Below are 24,669 nucleotides of genomic sequence, written 5' to 3'. Positions count from 1 at the left end.
AATGGCCCTGCACCCTTTGGTAAGAAATGCTGCTTTTTTCAAAAGTGGCGAGCGCAGCGTAAAATGACCAAAAATGGCACATTTTCAATGCAAATTGGACCTTTTGTGAATTTTCTTTTCTGGCATAGAGCAGTTGATAAATTCCCCCAACACAGTACATTCATGCATAAAGACTTTTAACACAACTTTTATAATTGGCCTCCAATGGCTTTGTATTTTGGGACAATGCCACCTTCAGAGGAAAATGCTGAGTAACTAGATGTTTATGTCATAAATCCAATTTAGTGAGCTGAAATGAAGTATATAGTGTGATAGAAGCAATATATAGATGGGTCATATTCTGTATTTAGGATTAGTTTGAAGCACATTTTTCGGGACTCCGGAGCCATTTCCTATTATTTATTCCTCTGCTCTCCTTACAGTCCCGCATGTATTCCTACAATATTTATTTTGAGTGTTTGTGGATTATCTAATAAAGACATACATATGAGAACTAAAAGGGCTTCCTATATATTTGTATGGGATCGGAGGTCTCCAAAATAAACATGTTACACATTCCTCACTTGTGTTGATTAGCAAAGGGTCACAAACTTCAAACAAAAGGAGAATAGAGGTCTAATCTCATTCAGTACAGAGAGAAAACTGAAAACACAGAACAAAAGTTGCATAAACTGTTCACTGACTCATCCCCACTGACCTCATTTCTGGCAGTTTCCTTACTCCGTCACTTGTGACTTATGCATTAGGCACCGGGAAATCTATTAATTAACCAAAACACTTAGTCTGCCTATGAATGCCCTGAACACTATTTAGTGGCTTATATGCAGTCTGTAATTTTCCCAGAGGTTGAGGCCAATTTTCTTTGGAATTGAATTATCATGATGAGCTAAGAAAATTGTATTGATTCTCTAGATTTTTTTAGCTGTAATATGTCGCCGCCTGTTTACGTCTTTGCTTTTCATTGAATGCTGGAACAACTAAAATAGTAATTTACAAATTAACTGATATGAAAGCATTTCAGAGATAAAAATAATATTCCTGTGCATCAGACACCCAGATATCCTGATTGAAAAGATATGTCGAAAATAATAATCTTAAATTCAGTTTTTTCTACAAATGTCTGATTATTTTTTCAGAATTTTTAGATACCAAATGTTGAATTAGAGGTCTGGAATCATTGGTGGAGATGTTAACCAGTATGCGGACATTTTTGAGCCCTATGGGAAATTCTTTGTAGGCAGATGATATGGGTGAAGGTGCATCTACATATTTTCTTTAAAGGGGTTGCCTAACCAAGAGGGCACATACAGTATTAAGGAATATGGATGTCATAGAAGGGGTCCTCTGCTCAGGACCCCCCTCTATGTGCCAAAGTGGAACTCATAAGCAACTGCTGCTCTGCTAGACCTTGTCTGCCCATCTTTTACATGGACATCGATGCATTTGAATAGCAACTATATAATACTACATTTCCCTGCAGTGGCTGCACTGAAATGTTGTAGTTAGGATAGTTCAGAGGAAATCAGGGAATTTAAAAAGGAGTTGTCTTGATAAGACAACAACTTTAATTTTTATAGCACTTTGTGGATAAAAACCATAGTGAAAATGATTTTAAGTTATTTATAGTTGACCATGTACCCCGTCATAGACGTGGTGGCGATAGGATCTAGAAATTAAAACGTTTAGAGCTAGAATGGATCTTCAAACTGGATACCCTATCCCCAAAAGGTCTCAATGTGGATTTTAAGATCTTTCCCAGTTTTTCCAGATAACCCATGGCCTGGCTTTGATGCGATATCTGCTCGGAGTCCTATAATGGTTTCTATGTCATCCCCTTTGTTGGTAAACAATGATAGTTTGAAGTAAGAAACATAATTATTTGCTCATATTATGACTATTGAGAGTATAATTATTTGACATATTATTCAGATATTACTTCTAATAATATTTCCTTCTCTCTTTTTCTTTAGAGAATACAGTTCTCAAGTGTTACCTCTTGGATCGGATGAATATGCCCATACACTGCTCCAATAGAATCCTTTTCCCGTTGTGCACTGTAAATGTTTCAAATATTGTCTTCATTGCTAGTTATATCACATTCTATACTATTAAGAATCGTAAATAATTGCGTGATTTCCATAATATGATGTGTCTCTATGTTTGTTAGTTCAAATGTGAACGGAAACATCATAGACCACTATACTGACATTGGGCCATTTGAGTCCATTGTCATATGGTAAAACTGCTTATCTACAGATATTGGATATTACGTATACGCTTCAGGGTGTGAATCAATTATATTTAGTCATGTTTGAAATGAAAATAATGTACGATACTTACGAGACACTATATAACAGTGCCCTCTTCCAAAATGGCGATTCACGTCAATAGTGTGAACAGCGCGAGCCGAAGTCCGACGTCATGACGCATATCAATGCCATACCGGATGTGATGTAACTCACGGGCATGCGCAGTGGACAGTGTGGGACGCTAGCAGCCGATCCAGCGAGGTCAGAATGTTTTTAAAGTTGTTTAAAACACCTGTGGTGATATTATTCACATGTTGTCACAGATATTTTCCAATCTCACTGATTGGTCTTATTAACGTTATATGATGTTTACACTACTTATATATATTACTCGATATATTTATATTTATATGTATGTCAGGATATCCACAAGGGATCATATTGACACGAATTTATATGCATTGGCTTTATTGTTCTTTTATCTTTTCACAAAATGTTTGTAATGAGATTTATGATTGTGACTTGCATATATATGTGCTTTTTGTACTTCACTATCATGCTTGAGAAAGGCTCACACTGAGCTGAAACGTTGCACACGAGTGGAATAAACGGATCATTATTTTCACAAATTTGGTAGTGCTGCCTCACTTTCCTTTTTACGTTTAATTTTTATTGGATGTTTAAAATAAGTTCAATCCTGGTTCGTTTCACTGATGCTGGATTTATAGAATTTGACCTATTTTCCTTTTAATTTCTTTTGGTCTTCTTTCAATATATTGACAAGAAATATACCAAACTCCCATAGAAAACCTAAAGAAACACTCCCAAGCTTTTTTGTTTTGCTAAGGCTGCCTGCCATCTTACCCTAAGTACTGTAATGTTACAGCCTTTTGTTTTGTTTGGCTAGCAATTGAAATTTCGTCTTACCATTCTTACTGCTCCACCACCATATTTATCTGTTATTTTCTTCTTCCCTCTGGTTCAGATATGACTGCTGAAAAGTGGAACTTGCGTCCCCATGCAAGTCTTTCCTTCCTACAACTTCCATAATGCCTCATACAGAGGACAGACTGCTAGAGGTGTGTCTACCCGAGTTCCTCCTCTCGTTCTTCCAGGGCTGTGACTGAAAACCCTACATGACAGGGAAGCCCATCAACCCCCTCCAAAAACAATTAGTGTCCCCTGTAGATAGTGCCCATATAGTGCCACAGTGCCTATGTAGTTAGTGCCATACCTCCCTGAAAAAAGTGCCACACATCCCCCCTGTAGTTAGTGGCACACCCCCCACCCTGTAGATAGCCAGACACATCGCTCTGCAGGTAGTGCCCCCCACCTGTAGTTACCGCCATTAGGTCTTGCTCTGGAAGCGGAATCCCCAGCCAGAGTGTAGCCGACGCTCTAGCTGGGGATTCCGCTCCAGGAGGAGACCCTGGCGTCACTAACCATATATGGATAGTGACGTCAGGGGGCTCCTCCAGGAGTGGAATCCTTGGCCAGAGTGTAGCCGACCCACTGGCAAGGGGATTCCGCTCCTGGAGGTGACCCTAGTGTCACTATCCATATATGGACAGTGACATCAGGGGCTCCTCCAGGAGTGGAATTCCCGGCCAGAGCGTCAGCAACGCTCTGGCTGGATTTCCGCTCGTATAGGGAGCCCTAATAACGGTAACTACAGGGGGGATGTGTGTGGCTATCTACAGGGTGGGGTGTCTGTGGTGCTATCTATAGGGGGTGTGTGGCGCTATCTACAGGGAATGTGTGGCTATAGGCATGGGCACTAGGGGCAGGGTATGAGAGGGGAGCGGGCTCTGAGCGACGTCACACTGTAGTTCAGATTTACCCGACCTTCACTCAAACTGGCTTCCGGTCTGGCTATTACTTTAAGAACATTTTAGTGAGTCTGACTGCGGTCACGTGGTGCTGGACACGGAACGATACAGGCGAAATTACACAATGAAAGAGAAAGGGTGAACAATGCATGCACTGTACTAAAAACAATTCTTGGGAGTGCTTCTTTAAGGAAGCATATCATATTCACTTAGATAATACACATCTTTTGCAGAATTATTCAAAATTAGCTATAATTTCTCAACACATTTCATCGTGTGAAAATACTGATTTGTGGCCTGATCGATGAACCATTTTGACAGATCAGCTTGGGACTAATTCCCAGACCTCTTAATTGGAATGATATTAAATATGAAGGATCTGAGTTAGTCTTTTTGAATGAACATTGACAAATTGTAACCCAATTCCAGTGACAGCAGTAGACATAGCAGGCTGAGGTACTAGGAGGTAGTTGGAAAGAAAAAACAGATGTGACTTTAACAATAATTACATATAAACGGTCCTTACAAAATCAGTAGGAATGCCCTGCAGTCTCTTTGACATATGCTCTAATATTGCAGACACCACCTTTCAATTGTTCAGCAGATGTAAAGTATTGCAATAATGGTTAAGTTAGACAGAAAACCAAAAGAGCCAGAAAACTGCTGTGGGCATTTACTATGCAAAATGGTGGAAATGGCAACCTCATTTTAACCCATTCGCTGTCAGAACACTAATGCTAAGCAGGGCCTATAAAGCTAGCAGCACTCTCTGCAGCAATACAGTCAATGTGTGGCCCTAACATCACCAGGATGTATAAAGACAATTATATGATGTGTGTGTTGACGGCCACTGGTTTGTATCTGTGATCTTCATCAAACATCGATGTTTTCTACAAATTGACAGGGTACAGAAAAAGATAGAAGTTCATCAGTGAACTGTCAACCAGGCCTTGTAGACTTTAGAGTATCAATGGATTCCATGCAAACCAGTGGGATCTGCCTATTAAGATGTCTATGGCCAGCGTTACATGTGTTTTTTTAATATTTTTCCCTTATTCTGCACAATATTTCTCTTGATAGATCAAATGTTCGTTGCTCTGGAAACCTAACATAAACATAAACACTTTCCTCCTTTCACCTCCCATCCTACTTTTCATTTTCTATATATTACTTCTATAGTCACTGTTATTCCCTCATGCCTTCTGTAACTGGATTAGGCTTTGTTCACAACTGCGGTCAATGTTCCCGTTGTTCTGCCTCGTCATATGAGCCGAAAACAACAAAAATACCAGAACCCAACAGAATAAGCACCAATGGCACACAACAGAACCCATTGACTTTAATGGGTTCTATCGGACTTCCGTCATGGTCTCCGTTGTTTTACCGGACAACACAGTGAACCATGCCTTCGATGCAGATGTGAACAAAGCCTTAGTACACAAGAGGATGGCATTCCTACATGGAGTCCATGTGTTAACTGAGAAAGCTGTCAGCCAGAAAACAGTTTTAAATGTATGGGAATGAGTCATTTTCACATAATTGACATAATGACTTACTAGTACAGAACACCCTCGGGCAAATATATACAAGATTATTTGCAAATAATATATGCTCTAAACAATGCTATAATCACAAGTCTAACATTTTAATAAGATCTGTTATCTTGAATCATGCTAAAAATGACTTAAGATCTGTTTTCACGAAAACCATATACAAGCTCAACTTTAAAGCTGACCTTTGGCTTCATTGTTTTCAAGACTTTATTTGGCACATGGATGATCCTGGGATGCAGGGTGCACTAAGAATAAGCTACAAAACAAGAATTGTATCTCAATGTCTTTGTGACCCCGGGTTAGAGAGGTAACAAAGTAGATATTGTATAACAGGACACCTAGGATCACCTTCAAATAAATACCAAGGGCAGTGTGGGTAAAGAAGCATGGAGTATGAACAATGATGCTGCTGTGTAGTGACCAGAAGTGTTGTACCTAGAATACAAAGCTATAATGCTAGTGTTTGTTGTATAACTAGTCATGCAGTTGGTGACTAAAACATTATAATACCATTAAATGACTCCAAATTATACTCCAAAATAAAATAAAAAAAACTGATATTTTATTCATTATTAAGAATTTCTGGTTATTTTCCCTACGATTCAAACTTCTACCTATTTAGTTTAAGGCTATGGACACCTTTGTAATGAAATTGTTTTTATTGTTCATTTGCTTTTAAAATGCAAAATTAGGCAACTTTCTAAATAGTATTTATTAAAAAAAAATTCTACCATTCTGTGTTAAGTCTGTGTTAAGGCCTTTAAACACTGGCAAAGGATCAGCACAATGAGCGTTCATACGAACGCTCATTGACCCTCACTGATCCATGTAAACATGGTAGTGATACGCTGACAAACAAGCAATTATGACATAGGAAAATAAGAATCTTCACATTTATACCCAAACATTTTCCCTCGAAGTAGCCAGTTAGGAGAAACTCGAGTTTGGCAATATGATATGCCTTTTTTTTTTTAAAGGGAATGCGTCATCAGAAATGACCTATTGTTTAAATCAAGTTTTTATGTTACAAATATTTTTTAAAACATTTTTATGAGATTTTTTTACATTTTCTATGTCATTATCAATTGTAAAAAATACTCCTTAAAGGGAATGTGTTGCCAGCAAAACATGTATTTTTTTTTTTAGTTAAACATTTAGTGTGTAGGTGATTAAACATTGTTCAAATTTTTTTTATTTTTTTCACGAGTCAGGAAATATTATAAATTAGATTCTAATTTATAATATTTCCCAGTGCTGGTCACTAGATGGAGCTATTCCCAAAATTGCAGCATTGCATGTGGTAAAGCAACCACATTGCTTTTTGCTGCAAAATTGAGAAAAAAGCACTCGCTCTAGTGAGCTCTGAGAATCCCTCCCTCCTTTATCCTGGCTAGTGCCGGGATAAACGAGGGGATTGAACGGTCTAACCTCCTACGCTCTGTGTCGCCATTTTTTAAGCTAACACACAGTGTAGTAGGTTTACATACAGTAGTAAACACACACAAACACGAACATACATAGAAATCTCTTACCTGCTCCTGCCGCCGCGGCTCCCTCCGGCCCGTCCGCTCCGTCTGCTGCCGCTGGTCCAAGTGCACAAGTCCGGAAGCCACGACCGGAAGTAGTAATCTTACTGTCCGGCCGCGACTTCCGGTCCACAGGAAAATGGCGCCGGACGGCGCGCATTTCAAATTGGACTGTGTGGGAGCGGCGACTGCGCCGTTCCCACACAGAAGTGGATGGGACGGGCCCCGTTCGCAGTCCCTATGGGACTGTGGCTGCCATATTCCATGTCTGTATGTGTCGTTAATCGACACATACAGAAATTGAAAAAAAAATGGCAGCCCCCATAGGGAAGAAAAAGTTACAAAATAGAACAAAAGTAACACACAAACACACAAATAAATAAAAACGTTTTTAATAAAACTGACATTAAAAAATTTTTTTGGTGACACTGTTCCTTTAAATCTTGCAGTTTTCACTTTAGCCACGGAGTCTCACAATAGACTGACACTTCCTGTTCTGTAGAAATCACTTCATCTCATCATCACAGACAGGATTACAATGACAGGTAACACCTATATATAGATAACACAGGATTAACCACTGACAGTAGAGCATAGAAACAACTCCCGTTATATACCTTCCTGTACAATGACCTCTGCTTAGGTCACAGAGCATGCCTAGAAAACTATCAAATAGAAGTCAATGGGTCCCCTCTTGTTCACAGGTTCATATGGTCAATGTGCTGTAAAGCATATCTCTAAATGCTGTTAATAACAGCTAATGCAAGATGGCTGCTCCCTTAATCATTTACACAAAATAGAATTAAAAAATGTACAATAAAAAATAGACGAAAGAAATATTACGTTTCACTATCTGGTTTTAATTAAGAAAAAAAAAAAGGTAATACATCTAAATGGAAAGTTTATAAGTATAATACAACTTGTTTAGATATACAACTTGTTCGTACCAATCAGGAAAATTTTGAATATGAATGTGAAGATTCACATTTTCCTGTGTCATATTTGGAATCCCAAGGCAAATTCTCAAAGTGTACCTAATGTATTTATCGAATATTTGTGACTTATAAGTACAGACAAAACAGATAAAAACAAGGACATTTATGCAAAAACACCGACAAAGGCCATACTTACAAATGGACACAGCCAGGTCAGAAACGCTGATGAAGGCGAGTGAGCAGGTGCTCACTCGCCTTCATCAGCGTTTCTGACCTGGCTGTGTCCATTTGTAAGTGTGACTTATAAGTAGCCTGGCCAACTACAACTATTGTGCTGCGCCTGCGAAAGTTCTTTAATGCTCAGTAATCTGCTGTGCCAATTTTTTGTAGTCTAGCAAAGTAGACATTTTCAGGGTTCTCCTGGCCTATTTCATCCAGATCATGACATCTGTGTCTTGTAGACTTCATGGGGTCCACCAGAAGGACGATTTCTTTATACAGATAACCAAAATTTCATGCCACAAGGCAGTGAAAGTACGATGATGCACAGTCATTAGGCTGCAAGTAATCCATGGGATTTCCATATCACGGAACCCCCGGTACGATTTTGTGTTGTGGAAGGTTAACATTTAATTGTCAACGAAAAAATAAATGTTAAGTTATTTTCTAGAACTGCAAGTGCTGTTTTTGGCAGCTACAAATCTGGATTTCACAATGTCAGGCAAAGCTTGCCCAAAGTTAAAGAGACTTGTAACTATATTTTGTGTAAATAGTTGTCTGGAGTGGCGGGTCGGGATGTTCTGCAGCGCCACCAGGTGTTGAGGCTGTGGTGAGATGAGACGAGTGAGGTCTTCCTGGCTGTCAGCTACAAGGAGGAGTTGCAGGTGATAGCATAGGCCCAGGAAGAGCCTGATGCTGAATGTGGAATTCACGTGGTGATGCTGATTTGCTGCACCACCATGCTGGGAGGAGCAACCAGGGGGTAGGATAAAAGGAGGTTTGGCGCCAGTAAGTCAAAGGACTCAACATTTGTGTGTGGTGCCTATTGGAGTTGCAGTTAGCCTCTGAAGTAGTTAAGCCTAGAGCCTGTTTCACCTGAGAGGATTGCAATGTGCATGTGCTGGAAGCAGATGCAGGCATGAACATTAGGAGCTGTGGTGCACTCAAGAAACTGGTAGTTCACTGGAGGCCGAGGAGTGAGACCTATCGGAAGGCATATGCAGATCTGAGACGAGTAATCGCCAATCAAGGGTGAGCGAGTCTGAGTGTGCAGTACAGCTGCTTTTACCAATCAAGGACTGAAGCGTGTGTCATGGAATGGATGGTGAGTTAGCAAAGTAACAGTTAGTTGTCTGTAGGCTGATAAGGCTGAGCTGTGGATGGGGCTGGCCTACAGGTCCATCGTGTTTTTATTTGGGTAGTGGCTTAAGTGTTCCATCAGCCTATTGTGGTTAGCTCTGAGAATTATGCTGAGATTGTGGAAATAATCAGACCAGGTGCGGAAACCAGTAGGGTGAGCCGTACTGTGCTCCAAACTGGGGGAGGCTGTAGGCAGGTCCTGGATGGGATTTGAAAGAATCCATCTATAGGTAGGCCACTTTGATTGCTACAGCAAGGAATGGTGTCTCTGTAGGGTCTTGAATGTGCCCTAGTAAGTACACTACCAATTAGACTGGACTGGATGGGGTAGTCAGTGAGAGGGGTAACACACAGTAGGCGTTCTTTAGCTTCAGGCCTCTAGAGAGAAGGCTGCATTGTTCCGTGGTGACTGGGTACATAGAAGTGGACGTGGGTGGTGGTTAGGTTGTCTCATATTTAGATTTCCTATTGGACGTGCTAGTAGAGGAACTTTGGGATCTAGAGAACTGTGGCCAATAACAGATCATTTGAGAGTGAGAGAACTGGGGCCAAAGGAAGAAAGAACCGTAATAGCAGGGTGAAGAAGTGAGATTGCCATCAGTTATACGGTGGACTTGGAGCGTCTGAGTGGGACTTTGTGAAGTAACATAGTTTGGCTGTGGCCTCTATTATCTGAAAAAAGACCTGCTGAGGAAGAATTCCTTGTTGTTAAGTGTTTCTTATGGTTGGTTATTCTGCCTAGTTAATAGATTGTGCCACTTTGTGTGAACTGTAACCGCCAAGATTGTGTGCCTCTTTTGAGTATTATAACCATTAAACATATTGTGTCTCTTAAAGGGCTATAACCACTATTCTTTGTGTGCCACTGTAATTGCATTTGTGTTCAGCAAAATCAAATTGATCAAAACTCCTTTTGTTTTTTTTAAAAGGAAGCCACTCCAGTAGCCCCATGTTACAGACTAATAGAGTTGATTCATTCACAATAATAAGCAGGAGCAGCATCAAAAGTGCACGTAATGAACCTGACTGTGAATCCACTCTTTCCCAATTGGATTGATGCAAGCTGGTAGGGAGGGGAGGTTGTCAGCATCTGATCGAACCTTCATCTTTAACCTACCTAATGGCCCAAAAGGAGATATGGACTTTGCAAAGTTTCCAGTCTCTGACCGGCAACAGGTGTCTTAATTTCTCCTGTAGTTGTGCTGCAGACAAATCAAACACTTACTGCCAAGATTCCACACAGATGAAAGCTGATCGTTGGGGGTCCCAGCAGGAGCACACTTTGTGATCGGCTAATTGTTAAGTAAGGATTGTCCATAGCGGGCAGCCCCATTGATGGACATCATTGCTCTATAAAGAGCAGAAAATATTCGGCAAGTTCTCTAAATAATGTCACCAAATGGTACACGGTTTTTGCTGAAATCTGAAAAGATGGCTTAGAGGGCAACTATACTTTTAACGACATTTCAGAGATTCCCCCTAATAACCTCGAATGTACCATGCATTTTTTGTAAATGTATTAATGCTTTTTATATCCCGAGTTGCTTTTAAAGGTGTATTCCCATATTACATATGCCATAAATGTCTGGCAGATGTGGATCCCAGTTCTGAGACCCACAATTATCTTGATAACAGGAATCCTGACCCTGCTAAAGCTGCCGTTAAGGCCTTATTTACACGAGCGTATTTAACATCCGTCGCACGGACCTATGTTAGTCAATGGGGCCGTGTGTCCGCTGCGTAAAACTCACGACATGTCCTATACTTGGCCGTTTTTCGCGCATCACACACCCATTGAAGTCAATGGGTGCGTGAAAATCGCACGCAGCACACGGAAACACTTCCGTGTGTCGCCCGTGATTCGCGCAACAGTAGATAAAGAAATGAAGAGAAAAAAAGCACTTCCTTCATTTCTTTTTATAAAACATCAAAACCGCGTGTCATAAGAATGCCATATACGTGAAAATCACGCAGCCACGCACCATTCACTGATGACACATGGAACTGCAACGCGCGCAAAACCCTGCATTTTTTTTTGCACGTGCAAAACGCACACGCTCGTGTGAATCCGGCCTATCTGCCTCATCCAGGCTGAGACTCAGTGGAAAGGTGGTTGGGACTATGAAAACAGTGATACTCATTGTGCTACATAGTTTCCGTATCTCCCTTAGAAGTGAATAGGAGTTATGGTAACTTCGTAGCACGGCCAGCTACATTGTTTCAGGAACTTGGGAGTTACAGAAACAGCTTAGCACCCTTTGATACGCTCTTTCTGGGACATCTGTTCTTGAGATGGGTGCAGGTTGCAGAGTTGGTAACAAATGTCTGACACCCCTTTAAAGTTTATCTGGTTGCCCTTGGAAACATGTAGCAGTTTATCCATGCTTTACTCCTATATATGTGACCTAGTAGCTTTGCGGTCATTGGATTAATGTCACCTGGGCTCCCATAATGCATTGCTCTCTGATAAAAAGAGACAAGAAAAATTCTAAAATTATCTTTGTCTGTGAATGAAGAAAAAAACCAAAATGTAACTCAACATCTTTATAAGGCTATAAGGGATTGCCTCCCCGTAATGTTCACAATGTCAGCTATGTGTATCCCAGGGAAGCTCCAGTGACCTAGCTTCCCCAGGCCGAGATAAAAAGCAGCCGGGGATGCCACACACCACCAGCATGGTGGCCCACTATCCCCTGCGACTGCATAACCTTCAAAGCAGCCGTAGTCCTCTACTGCTATATCCGCTTGGGGAAGCTACGTCACTGAAGCTTTCCTGGTGTAGCTCCAGTAACGTAACTCCGCTTTCCTAGGCTGAGATATAAAGCACCTGGTTTCTTTGTGTGGAACAGCTCTGTGTGTGGATCTAGACCTCACATACATTGAAGACCCCCGGACAAAGCAGGTGGTGAAGCACGTGTTGGGGATCAGGATCCCCCTCTTTTGGTCTGTGGTCTGTCCTTCTTTTTGTGCCTGTCTAGTTTAATTGTTTTGCCTAACTTGACACTTGTCAGTATAAGGCTGCTGCATTTATTGTTCAAGCACCTGCACTTTGCTGTATTTAGTCATGTATTTTTTTCTATAGGAGGTTTTTTAGTATTTACAGTATGTGTGGGGATCCTTGTATCATGGGTTTGTCGTTCCCATGGGGGGGGGGGGTCGGATCAGGCAACGCATGCGTCCCCCAGGCGCAACTATGATGTAGGGAAGTGCCGCAGAACAGCTGTATCAAAACATATTAGCCCGGCAGCCCATAAGGCGCTGGGACGGATTCCCAGCGCAGGCAAGCGTGATGATGTCACTGAATCATGCCGGCCTACGCAATGTCTCGGAGCAGGGAACGGTGCTAGGTAAGTAGTTTATTTTATTTATTTCTACAAGGGGAGGGGTATATAGCACCATCTGCAAGGCACCATCTGCATGGGGGGCTGCGTGACACCATCTGCAAGGGGGGGCTGTGTGGCTCCATCTATAAGGGAGGACTGCGTGGCTCCATCTACAAGGGGGGGCTGTGTGGCACCATCTTCAAGGGGGTCTGTGTGGCACCATCTGCAAGGGGGACTGTGTGGCTACATCTACAAGGGGCTGTGTGGCACCATCTGCAAGGGGGGCTGCGTGGCACCATCTGCAAGGGGGATTGTGTGGCACCATCTATAAGGGAGGGCTGTGTGGCACAATCTGCATGGGAGGGCTGTGTGGCATCATCTACAAGGGGGGCTGTGTGGGGCACCATCTACAAGGGAGGGCTGTGTGGCATCATTTACAGGGGGAGCTGTGTGGCACCATCTGCAGGGGGCTGTGTGTGGCACTATCTACAAGGGGGGCTTTTTGTGGCGCTATCTAGAAGGGGGCTGTGTGTGGTGCTATCTACAAGAGGAGGCTGTGTGTGGAGATATCTACTGGGGTGGCTGTGTGTGGCACCATCTACAAGGGAGAGCTGTGTGGCCATATCTACAAGGGAGAGCTGTGTGGCCATATCTACAAGGGAGGACTGTGTGGCATCATCTGCAGGGGGAGCTGTATGGCACATCTGCAGGGGGTCTGTGTGTGGCACTATCTACAAAGGGGGCTGTGTGCGGCACTATCTAGAAGGGGGGCTGTGTGTGGCCAAATCTACAAGAGGGGGCTGTGTGTGGACCTATCTACAAAGGGGGTGCTGTGTGTAGCACCATCTACAAGGGAGAGCTGTGTGGCACTTTCGACAAGGGGGCTGTGTATGGCACTATCTACAATAGGAGCAGTTTGTGGAACTATCTACAAGGGGCTGTGTAGCACTATCTACAAGGGGAGCTGTGTGGCACTATCTACAGGGAGGGCTGTGTGGAACCATCTAAAAGGGGGGCTGTGTGTGGCGCTATCTACAAGAGGGGCTGTGTGTGGCACTATCTACAAGAGGGGGCTGTGTGTGGTGCTCTCTACAAGGGGGGGCTGAGTGTGGTGCTATCTACAAGGGGGGCTGTGTGTGGCGCTATCTACAAGGAGGGGCTGTGTGTGGCACTACCTACAAGGAGGGGCTGTGTGTGGCGCTAACTACAAGAGGGGCTGTGTGTGGCGCTATCTACAAGGAGGGGCTGTGTGTGGCGCTATCTACAAGGAGGGCCTGTGTGTGGCGCTATCTACAAGCAGGGGCTGTGTGTGGTGCTATCTACAAGAGGAGAGCTGTGTGTGGCACTATCTACAGGGGGCTGTGTGTGACCTCATTCATTTATTTATTTTATTTATTATGTTAACTCCCTTATAGAACTATACTGCTTGTAAAATGTTCAAATGGTCTTATGCTGGTGGTACATGAAAAAAAAAAAGTGAAAAAAAAAATGACACCTCGTTGATTGGTTGAGAAAGCAAATATGTCCAGGGGGAAGGAAATGTCGGGAAAGAAGTTGGTGAGGGGCGCCAATATGAATCTTTGCTCCGGGTGCAGGAGAACCTAACTACGCCTCTGGACTAAGCTACTCCGATGTACACACTTAACATAGAGAATAAACTTGATCTGCATGGGGCTGAAATAAGTAACAACTTTTTTCTGCCATTTTATGTTGATATAAACAGTGCTATTATTTAAACACTGTGTTTTTCTTCAATCTTTACATACACTCATACATACATATTTTCATGGGCAAGACTATCCATTTTTGAGACAATTTTTGACTTTTTAATGAGAGACCATTTACTTATGGCCATTTGTATGTTAATGTGAAAGTGGCAACTTTTCATAAGAAGATTCTGACACAATATCACTTACTGTAGAATCAGATCTCAGACACACGATCACTCACACAATTCACAAAGCCATATGACATGACACTACACATAGAGTGCACTGTGTATTGTCACACATGTGAGTACTGGCTACATTGAGAAAATTTTGGGATATGTTGGATTAAAGGTAGCTAATGTTATCATGCACATTGCGTTTTGTATGCCAGGTTTTCCCTCATCTCTCGCACTTACTGCTCACACAGTGAGCCATATGGGGTTAACCCGCTGGCAGGCCCTTCCATCCTGCCATCACACAAAGAAGTGTGTCCACTGGGTGAAAGGACTAATTGCTATTAAAAGCATTTTATCTGGGAGATTAGTGCTGGCTCCAGGCACTGTTTTCACAGGATGGAGATGTTTCCGATGCGAGGAACGAGGATTTGTCCTGCTGTTTTGTTGATAGAAAATCATTTTCCCCTCTTTTTTTCTCCTTTGTCTCCCCTCCCTCCCTCTCTTTTCACTAGCTGAAATTTCTGTTTATTTGCAGTACGTCATAGTCTTTACCTCAAATTATAATTAATAGGATTCTTTACAATAGTTTGTATTCAGATTATCGAGCCCTCAGATTGGTCGTCATCCGGGGCAGATGAATAAAGCAGACCAAAAGACTGCCAGTTTCTGGTTGGGGAAGAAGCTGTGAGATGGGAAACTGCTTTTTATTAGATCTAATGATGTTTGCTTTTTTTTCTACTGAATTATTGCAGTTTACTGTAACACACAATGGAAAATTGATTCATTTGTGTAATGGCATTTTCTAAACAATGAGGTATAACAACACCCCAATAACCTTTTATGTATTGCTTAAAAGGTATATACATCTATGGTGTATTTTTTTTTCTTTCTATCGCCCATTTGTTTGACTTGGTTGTTATTGTTTTTATTTTGTGTGATATCATTCGCTTTTGGAAATCATCCACTATCATGGACCAAAGACATGATGTGTATAAAGTACTTTTATTTTAGGAACACGTGGCAGTTTGTGTTGTTCTGTGACCACCAAATTAGCTGATTCCTTAATAATATCATGATATATTACATATCTGCCAATTAGGATAACCCAAATTCTGGAAAACAATTTGTCGTTCACTTACGCTGAGTTTTATATGTGGACTGAATGGTTAGGCAGTCCGGTAGTTCCCACAGGCACTCTTATCTCTACAAAAGTGACTAGTCTTGGTTCTGGGTCATCCCAAGCTGTTAGTGAAGAAAACTATTTTGCACTCCATAGAAAGCTTTTGAAAATAGTTAATAATGATGTCACCATGCTTGGTATGATGATGTCACTAGTCAGAACCTGAGAACAAAGGCAAGCTCAGTGCTCCCCAGCTGTGGATCCCTATTCACCTTACATTTCTAATTGTTTTCCAGACATTAGGCACATAGGATATTTTCTTTTGACACTTGTTGCTATAACATTGGCAGCTGGAATGACCAACTGCAAACATCCCCTGTGCTCGTAGTAATAAGTATACATGACTTATTTTAACCAATTAGCAGGATCATACCTTGTGGTTATGGTAGCCCGTGTGTTCTCCTAGTTGGAGTGTTGAACTTATCAGACACCAAGGGAAACATTTCTAAACATTCTGTTACATTTACTTAAGAAAATATTAGTCAGCTCTTGAAATAAAGAGTCTATGCATGGGGCAACATGTACAACACATGTTGCTCTATCTCTTGGTAGAACGGTTAAATATTTTGTATAAATGCCATAATGCCCCACGTATAAAGTAAATCAATTATGAAATCATGAAAAGGGGCCAGATGACTGTAAAATATTTGAGATATTTTCTGTTGGTTTACTACAGGCATATAGACACAGTGAGACTAAGATCAGGAGTGTAGCTAAAGAGGGTGCAGAGGTAGCAGTTACACCCAAAGACCCCCTGCCATATAGGAAGATACTAGTATTACAAATGACATTGGGGCGAGGAGTTACACCACTGACTAGGTTTATATATAGAAATTAGATAAAGTCATCTGGGGAATGAAATAATTATAGAAATGGAATGGATAATATGAAGGGTAATAATTAAAGGGGCAATAATTCCGTTATAAATGGAATGCTAAAGAAATTCCAACTACCATTTATCTGCTAAAGTATAAGGGACAAAATTATTAATTTACACTCCTGTGATGTCCAGTGTCATGAATGAGCATTGTGATCCGGATCCTGGACTATTGGACTTCAACATAGCTTCATTAACAAATTAGTATCAGTTCTTTAATGCATTATGTGCTGTAATTTTCCAAGTCTATTTAAGGTGCATATTGATTTATGCAAACGGAAAATGTTACTCCAGCCACAACTATATCATTATTTACAGCATATTTGTACATACATACATTAATATGTATGTAAATAAGCAAATTATAACATTACTCAAATCTAAAGCAAATATTCAGCATTCACTGTCCCTGCAAGGATTGATTTATATCCACAGGCTAGACTAGAAAGTAGAACCTCTTGATTGTTGCATGGAGCATATATTCTAGGTTGCAATGGAATGATATATCAGTGTCAAACAAGCTGCCTTAAACTATACATTAAGGCTTCGAGAGCATCCATCAATGGGCTCCTAAACCGGGGCCCCAAAAGCATGTTTCTGGTATTATTTTTCTTTGTTGTGTCAAAATCATGAAATAAATGTATATTGTAGATTATGAATGTACAAGTCTACGTTATATTATCAATTGGTGATCCCCGATTTAAAAAATAAATAAAAAACAAACAAAACAAAAAACAATCTCTTCCTATATTTGTTGGAGCATAAAAATAATAAATTAAATGTTTTCCTGCATTTAGTGCACAAATAAGGGTAGATAGCTATTATAGTGTAAAGGGATCTTTGAGACTAGGAAAATAAAAGACTTTTACATAATACAGAATGTGCAGTTACTAAGGGCTGTGTGTTCACGCCTCTTCATTTATGTATGTTATGTTTAATAGCACAATATCCATGGGCAAGGAATACATATACCTTGTCCCCTGTGCACTCTAAAAAAAAAAACAACACTAAACCTAGAAATTAATAATAAAAGTGAACAGCAGATAAACTTGTTCACACTGTTGGTTATTCTGCAGGATTTTCTGCATGTTCCTTAAAGTGTCTTGTAGAAATCCTGCAGATAGCACATATCCTGCTGATCTGTTCCTTTTTAACCCCTTCCCCCTGCTGGCATTCTGGGCCCTAATGTCCAAGCCATTTTTTAGATTTTTCCATTGTCACATTCGAAGAGCTGTAACTTTTTTATTTTTGCGTCGGCATAGCTGTATAAGGTCTTGTTTTTTGCGGGACGACTTGCAGTTTTTATTGGTACCATTTGAGAGTAGATGCGACTTTTTGATCACTTTCTATCACATTTTTTTTAAGTCAGGATTAACAGAAAACAGCAATTTTTCCATTGTTTTTTATTTTATTTTTTACGGCGTTCACAGTGCGGGTTAAATAATGTAACAGCTTTATAGTCGGGGTCGTTACGGACGCGGCGATACCAAATATGTGTAACTTTTTTGCTTTATTGTAGTTTTTTTTAATAGTAAAGCATTTTGTAAGGGGAAAAGCTGGGTTTTTCATTTTTTTTTTTTACTTTTTTTTTAAATTAACTTTATTAAACTTTTTTTACTTTTTTACTAGTCCCACTAGGGGACTTCACTATCCTCCGATCGCTATTATAATACACTGCAATACTTTTGTATTGCAGTGTATTACTGCCTGTCCGTTTAACACGGACAGGCATCTGCTAGGTCATGCCTGCGGCATGATCTAGCAGGCATTCGCTGCAGGCAGACCTGGGGGTCTTTATTAGACCCCCGGCTGCCATAGAAGACACAGACACTCGGCGATTTTATCGCCGGGTGTCAGTGAGATGAGAGGGAGCTCCCTCCCTCTCTCCAAAACCCTTCAGATGCGGTGCTCGCTATTGTGCACCGCATCTGAAGGGTTAAACAGGTGAGATCGATACTAATATCGATCTCACCCGGCAGAGCAGGGACGCCCTCAGCTGCTTCTGGCAGCTGAGAGCAGGGAGATTTCACGGCTCCCTGCTCTGTTTACTTTATTCTACAGCAGCGACGTAGTTTGGCGGCGCTCTAGAATAAAGCCCACTAATGACCGCCGTAAAAAGACGTATCGGCGGTCATTAAGGGGTTAAGCTGGTGAATGGCTATGGGGGCATGGCTTAGAAAAGAGGGCTACTTTAAGCGGTTGTCCAGGCACAGGGCAGTTTTTCATACTGATGACCTATCAACAGAATAGGTCCACAGTATATGATCATGGGGGTCCGTCACCCCAGGACCCAATAGTGATCAACTGCTCCGGCTGCCTTTGGGCACCAGATGTCCATGCCGGAGGCAAATGGCTTCGGTCGTAGTATAGCAGCCATGCTGCAGTACTGCAGCTCTTCTCCTATTTAGGTGGATGAGAGCAGAGTTGCAGTTCTGCAGCATGGCCACTATACAATGTATGGAGCCTTCTGCTTCAGACACTTAACATTGCATAACATCCGGTGTCTGGAGGCAGCCGGAACAGCTGATCAGTGCAGGGTCCGGGTGTCGGACCCCCATCTATCATATACTGATGACCTATCCTGTGGATCGGTCATCAGTATGAAAAACCATTCCGTGCCCGGACAACCCCTTTAACTATCTATGTGTCCTACTACAGACAGGGCAGAAAGGGGAGTCTCCTGCTGCAGCCAGTAGTATTACAGCTACACACGGGATTGCAAGGAGGATGAGGGGGGATGGCTGTTCTCCTGGGACACACAGAGAAGATTTCTTTATACATTTTTCAGTTTTAATTGTGATATGAGACAAATAGGATCAAAGGAAAGCAGTAGATTAATGGAGGAATTCCTTGGATATTTATTAATGAAGTTAATGGATTTTCTTGGACTATATAAATAAAGTTTAGTTAACAGAGCAAACAACTTTCTAATACTCATTGGATAATATGTACCCCTATGTGCACTTGGGAACCATGTCTATAGCATTGCATTACATTGCTTGTTAAATAATAATAATAATAATAATCTTTATTTATATAGCGCCAACATATTACGCAGCACTTTACAATTTAGAGGGAACATGAAACACAATATCAGACATTACATAGTGACAAAGTTAATTTACTATTCAAACCTGAGGAGTGAGGACCCTGCTCGCAAGAGCTTACAATCTATGAGGAAATAAACGAGACACAAAGTGTAACAGTGTTTGTTCTGTACAATGGTCCGGACATTTTTATACACATGGGGTGGTACACATAAAGCTGCATGAGCCGGTCACCAGCCAGTATCCGTGTATGACGGGCATGAAGAGAAGGAGTGTGACGGAATCTTATTCTGATGACTAATCTAGAAGGAGGGCCATGGAAAGTTATAGGCCTGTCAGATTATGGAATGTTATAGGCCTGTCTAAATAGATGTGTTTTCAGGGCACGTTTAAAACTATGCATATTGGGAATTAATCTGATTGTTCGGGGTAGCACATTCCAGAGGACGGGTGCAGCACGAGAAAAATCTTTGAGACGGGAGTGGCAGGTTCGGATTATGGAGGATTTTAATCTAAGGTCGTTGGCAGAACGTAGAGCCCGAGTAGGGTGGTAGACAGAGATGAGGGAGGAGATGTAAGGAGGTGCAGCACTGTGGAGAGCTTTGTGGGTGAGAGTAATAAGTTTGAATTTTATTCTGAAGGGGATGGGCAACCAGTGCAGTGACTGGCACAGATTAGAAGCATTGGTGTAGCCAAAGGAACGCTAAACATTGAGAACTTAATTCTGTTGCTACTAAAAAAACTTGATTGCAAAATAAAAAGTTTGTATGCATTCATCCCTTATGCAATAGAAGAACTTGAAGTAATCTGCTAAACATACTGTAAACTGAGAGGATAACTAAAGAAAGACTGATGGGATGTAATTAAAGGGGAATTCCCATTGCAGACATTTATGGCATATCCATAGGATAGCTGAGCTGTTCAGGCCTGGTGGCTGAACCGCTGGTGAGATGGCTGCTGCATCAATGTGGGGAATTGGTGCAGAGGTGGTCGGGGTTCCAAAAACCGGTGTGCTCGCTGACATTCCCATAGAAGTAAATGAGCGTTACGCAAACAGTATAGTGCAGCAAGCTGTTTTGTTTTAGGAACTTGGGAGTTAAGGAAACAGCGTAAATCGCTGTGCTATGCTGTTTCCATAACTCCCATTCACTTCTATTGGAGTTATGGAAACAGCGTAACTCAGCAAGTTTGGCTATTTCCGTAATCCCGGCCATCTTGCTACTGAGCCCCAGCCTTGATGCGGCAGCCAGCGGCCATCACGCCAGGTGGAGAAGGGTCGAGAACCCCGATTTAGAGATAGGTGTGTGTCTCAGAGCTAGGACCCAAATGTATCAGACATTTTTGGCATATTCTATGAATACGCTATAAATGTCTTTAAAGAGGCTCTGACACCAGTTTATAACTTCCCTATCTCCTACCTAATCTAATAGGCGCCTTGATGTCAATAACTACTGTTTTAAAAAAAATAAAGTTTATTATTGATCAAGTTATAAACATTTTTCTATTCATGCAAATTTTTTCTAAATGCCCAACTGGGCGTTTTTTTTCTATTCACCAAGTGGGCGTTGTATTGAAAAGTGTAAGAGGCTGACCAATCGGCGTCATACACGTCTCTTCATTTTAGCCCAGCTTGATTCACATCACAGCGTGATCTCGCGAGATCCCGCTGTGACGTCACTTCATTCCTCAAGACTGAACAGACATCGCCTCCAGCCATGCCAGGACGTTTATCCGAATCTGCAGCGGCTGGAGGCGAGGTCTGTTCAGTCTTCCGTCGCTCCGGTGAAGGACCTGCGGGAGGAAGTGATGTCTTGCGAGATCACGCTGGGTTGTGAATCAAGCTGGGCTGGAATAAAGAGAAGTGTATGATGCTAAATGGTCAGCGTCATACACTTTTCTACACAACGCCCAATTGGTGAATAGAAAAAAATGCCCATTTGGGCATTTAGAATTTTTTTTATTATAAATTGATAAAATGTTCATAACTTGGTCAATAATGTTTTTTTTAAAAAAACAACAGTAGCTATCTACATCAAAGCACCTATTAGATTAGGTAGGAGATAGGGAAGTTATAAACTGGTGACAGAGCCTCTTTAAGCCACCAGGCCTGAACAGCTTAGCTCAATAAAGTTGGTAGTGACGGTGTAGACACATGGACTGAATCAGCTCCCTGCCTCTTTTGACGTTTTATGGGCTGCCAGCATGAGAGCAGGGGCAGGACAATCTCACTTGGTGTTCAAGGCAAGGATTTCAGAATAAGCCCAGTTCAGCATAATGCTTCATACACACATGGCATATTTGGACAGTATTTTTAATCAGTATTGTGAATGGATCTTAAACACAGGTGACATATAATGAAGAGATTTATACTTCTACTTAACTACTTCTCTAATTGCATCCACTCCTGATTTTGGGTTCCAAATACTGATGCAAAATACTGACCAAATTTGCACTGTGTGATTATAGCCATATAGTTATCCAATACACAGTCCCTCATGTAAGGGGAGTGCTTTACTGACCCCGGAATCTGTAGCATTGTCAGCAGCTCAGACACAAATTGCAATTGGTTATACAGTGATAATGAAAGGGAAAAGGAAATGGGAGGAAACCTCTAGCTCACCAGTCTGATGCTCCTGTGTTTGAGGATTGCCCGGACCATCCGTGATGGCACACGGCAGGCAATGACAGAAAAAACAAGAGGATCCAGCGATTCGTGGTATAACTAGGAAACGCTCGGTTTCCACTTTATTAGATATAAGCAAACGAGAAGCTTTAAAGAAACACCAGGAGGAGAGACAAGGTGGTGGTATGTGGCAAATAGATTTAGCCTACGCGTTTCAAGCACTAGCTGTGCTCTTAATCATGGCTAGGTCAAGTGACCTAGCCATGATTAAGAGCACAGTTAGTGCTTGAAACGCGTAGGCTAAATCTATTTGCCACATACCACCACCTTGTCTCTCCTCCTGGTGTTTCTTTAAAGCTTCTCGTTTGCTTATATCTAATAAAGTGGAAACCGAGCGTTTCCTAGTTATACCACGAATCGCTGGATCCTCTTGTTTTTTCTGCAATTGGTTATATCAGGAAATATAATTTTATTTTTATCCATAAATACCACCCTGCTTCCAATGGCGCTTTTGGTGTCGGTCTACTCCACAAACCCTTATTCTGGCCTGATCCAAATTAAATAATATAAATGATTAATAATCCCATCTGAAGCACATTTTGACTGTATTTTCAATCGTTTGGGTGATTTTAAAATTCCATGTATATTAATAAACTCCTAAACATTAGATTTCTCTAGATATGCTTGTTTTAATGTTGTTGCACACTCTGTAGTAAATTTAGAACAATATTTAAGCTAATACATAAATTGAGATACCCATATAGATATTCACTAATAGCAATTGTTTGCATATTACTAAGAGATTCACATTCTGCATGTCAATATCTGAAACCCCAAGAGGCATTAAGTAAAAGAACTTAATCATTTCATTATGTACTCGGTTCCATATGTCCCTTGTGACTATTCCTATTGAAGTGTCACTGCTATATCCCCTGTCTTCCAGTAATTATCAGAAAGATTGATTAGCAAACTTTACAAACTATAGGATTCCAAGTTGAGATTTACACCAAAGAGCTTCAGTGTTTTCCAGAATAAATCAGGCAAAAAATCCATGTAAAATTCAGCACTTCTCTCCTAACAGTACAAATGGGGGAATAATAGATAGCACACAGGGTTTAAATAATTGTTTATGATGCAAATATGTTTAAAAGAACGGCATTGCTTCCCCTGGGAAAAGGAGCTTAAAATTGAAGTCTAATGATAACAAATGATTGTTAATGAGTTGTCTAAACATAATAGATGGTAAGAATTAAAAGCCCAGAATACACAGTGTTTCATTAAGACACGATAAAGAAACAACACAGGGTTCATACAGTGAATAAATAGGCCCCATGTTGTGAATGGCAAAATATAAGAAACTTTAGGAGCCATAACTAAGAAGTGTACACTATATTGAACAGGAATGCTGTATGCTATAATCTTTAGGCAGGAGTCAGACAGTGCCGTTTCGGTGCAATTTTTTTATATACTTTTTTCTAGCTAAAGCCAGGCGTTGGTACAAAAAAAGGACAAATTTAAGTCCTTTGTTGCTTTTTTTCTCCCATTATGATCCTCTTCTGGCTTTGGCTTAAAAATTACATGAAAAAACCCAAGTGTGAATCTGGCCTGAAGGTTGATCTAGACGAGCAGATAATCGTATTAGCGATCTTTGATACGATCACTGTAAGTAATCGAGTAGCGATTCCAAACCAGTATTTATACACAATGGTTTTGTCTCAATAATCATCAAAAATGAATCATTTGATCGCCTATTTTAGGCTCTGTTCACATCTGCGTTGGGGTCCCGTTCTGACATTTAGTTGACTACGCTATTTATTCCAGCAAAACTACGAGTCCGGTGCACAAAAGAGACAAACGGAAACCACGGGCAACAGCTTCGTCACCATTGAAATCTATGGTGATGGAAACGGAAACCCCTGGTTTCCGTCGGTGTCAGTTTGTGTCTGATCAGGGTCCCGTTCTGACGGAAACCTCCAACGGAACGTCAGAACGGGACTCCAACGCAGATGTGAACAGAGCCTAACAGTCACATATCTAATATCAATCAAATGATTCATGTTTACATACCACGATGTCAGAACGACTTTCTATTTTCGTTCGCATAAATGATTATTTGCATGATCAACAAGCATTAGCACTGGAATCTCACCGATTTTCTGCTAGTGTAAATAGGCCTCAACAGTCAACTGTCCTATGTCTAAGAAGCAGGTATTTACTGGCAAACAGAACAATAGACACCTTATGTACTTGGGTATAGCCATGAATAGATGCCAATAAGAGGAG

At 41.2% G+C, this 24,669-nt stretch overlaps 1 long non-coding RNA gene across 1 annotated transcript in view; it reads left to right on the top strand.

Moving 5' to 3' along the window:
- The window catches only part of LOC142663893 (uncharacterized), a 58,473-nt gene extending 55,774 nt beyond the window's left edge, over window positions 1–2,699 (top strand). Inside the window, exon 4 of the long non-coding RNA XR_012851156.1 lies at window positions 1,971–2,699. This is a non-coding gene — a long non-coding RNA (uncharacterized LOC142663893). The remainder of the gene's footprint in view (window positions 1–1,970) is intronic.
- Window positions 2,700–24,669: the final 21,970 nt, after the last annotated feature.

Source organism: Rhinoderma darwinii, chromosome 11, assembly GCF_050947455.1.
Source record: "Rhinoderma darwinii isolate aRhiDar2 chromosome 11, aRhiDar2.hap1, whole genome shotgun sequence".
In the NCBI taxonomy this organism is placed as follows: domain Eukaryota; kingdom Metazoa; phylum Chordata; class Amphibia; order Anura; family Rhinodermatidae; genus Rhinoderma; species Rhinoderma darwinii.
The sequence above is the reverse complement of the archived record's forward strand: the minus strand, read 5'-3'. Positions and strand labels throughout refer to the sequence as shown.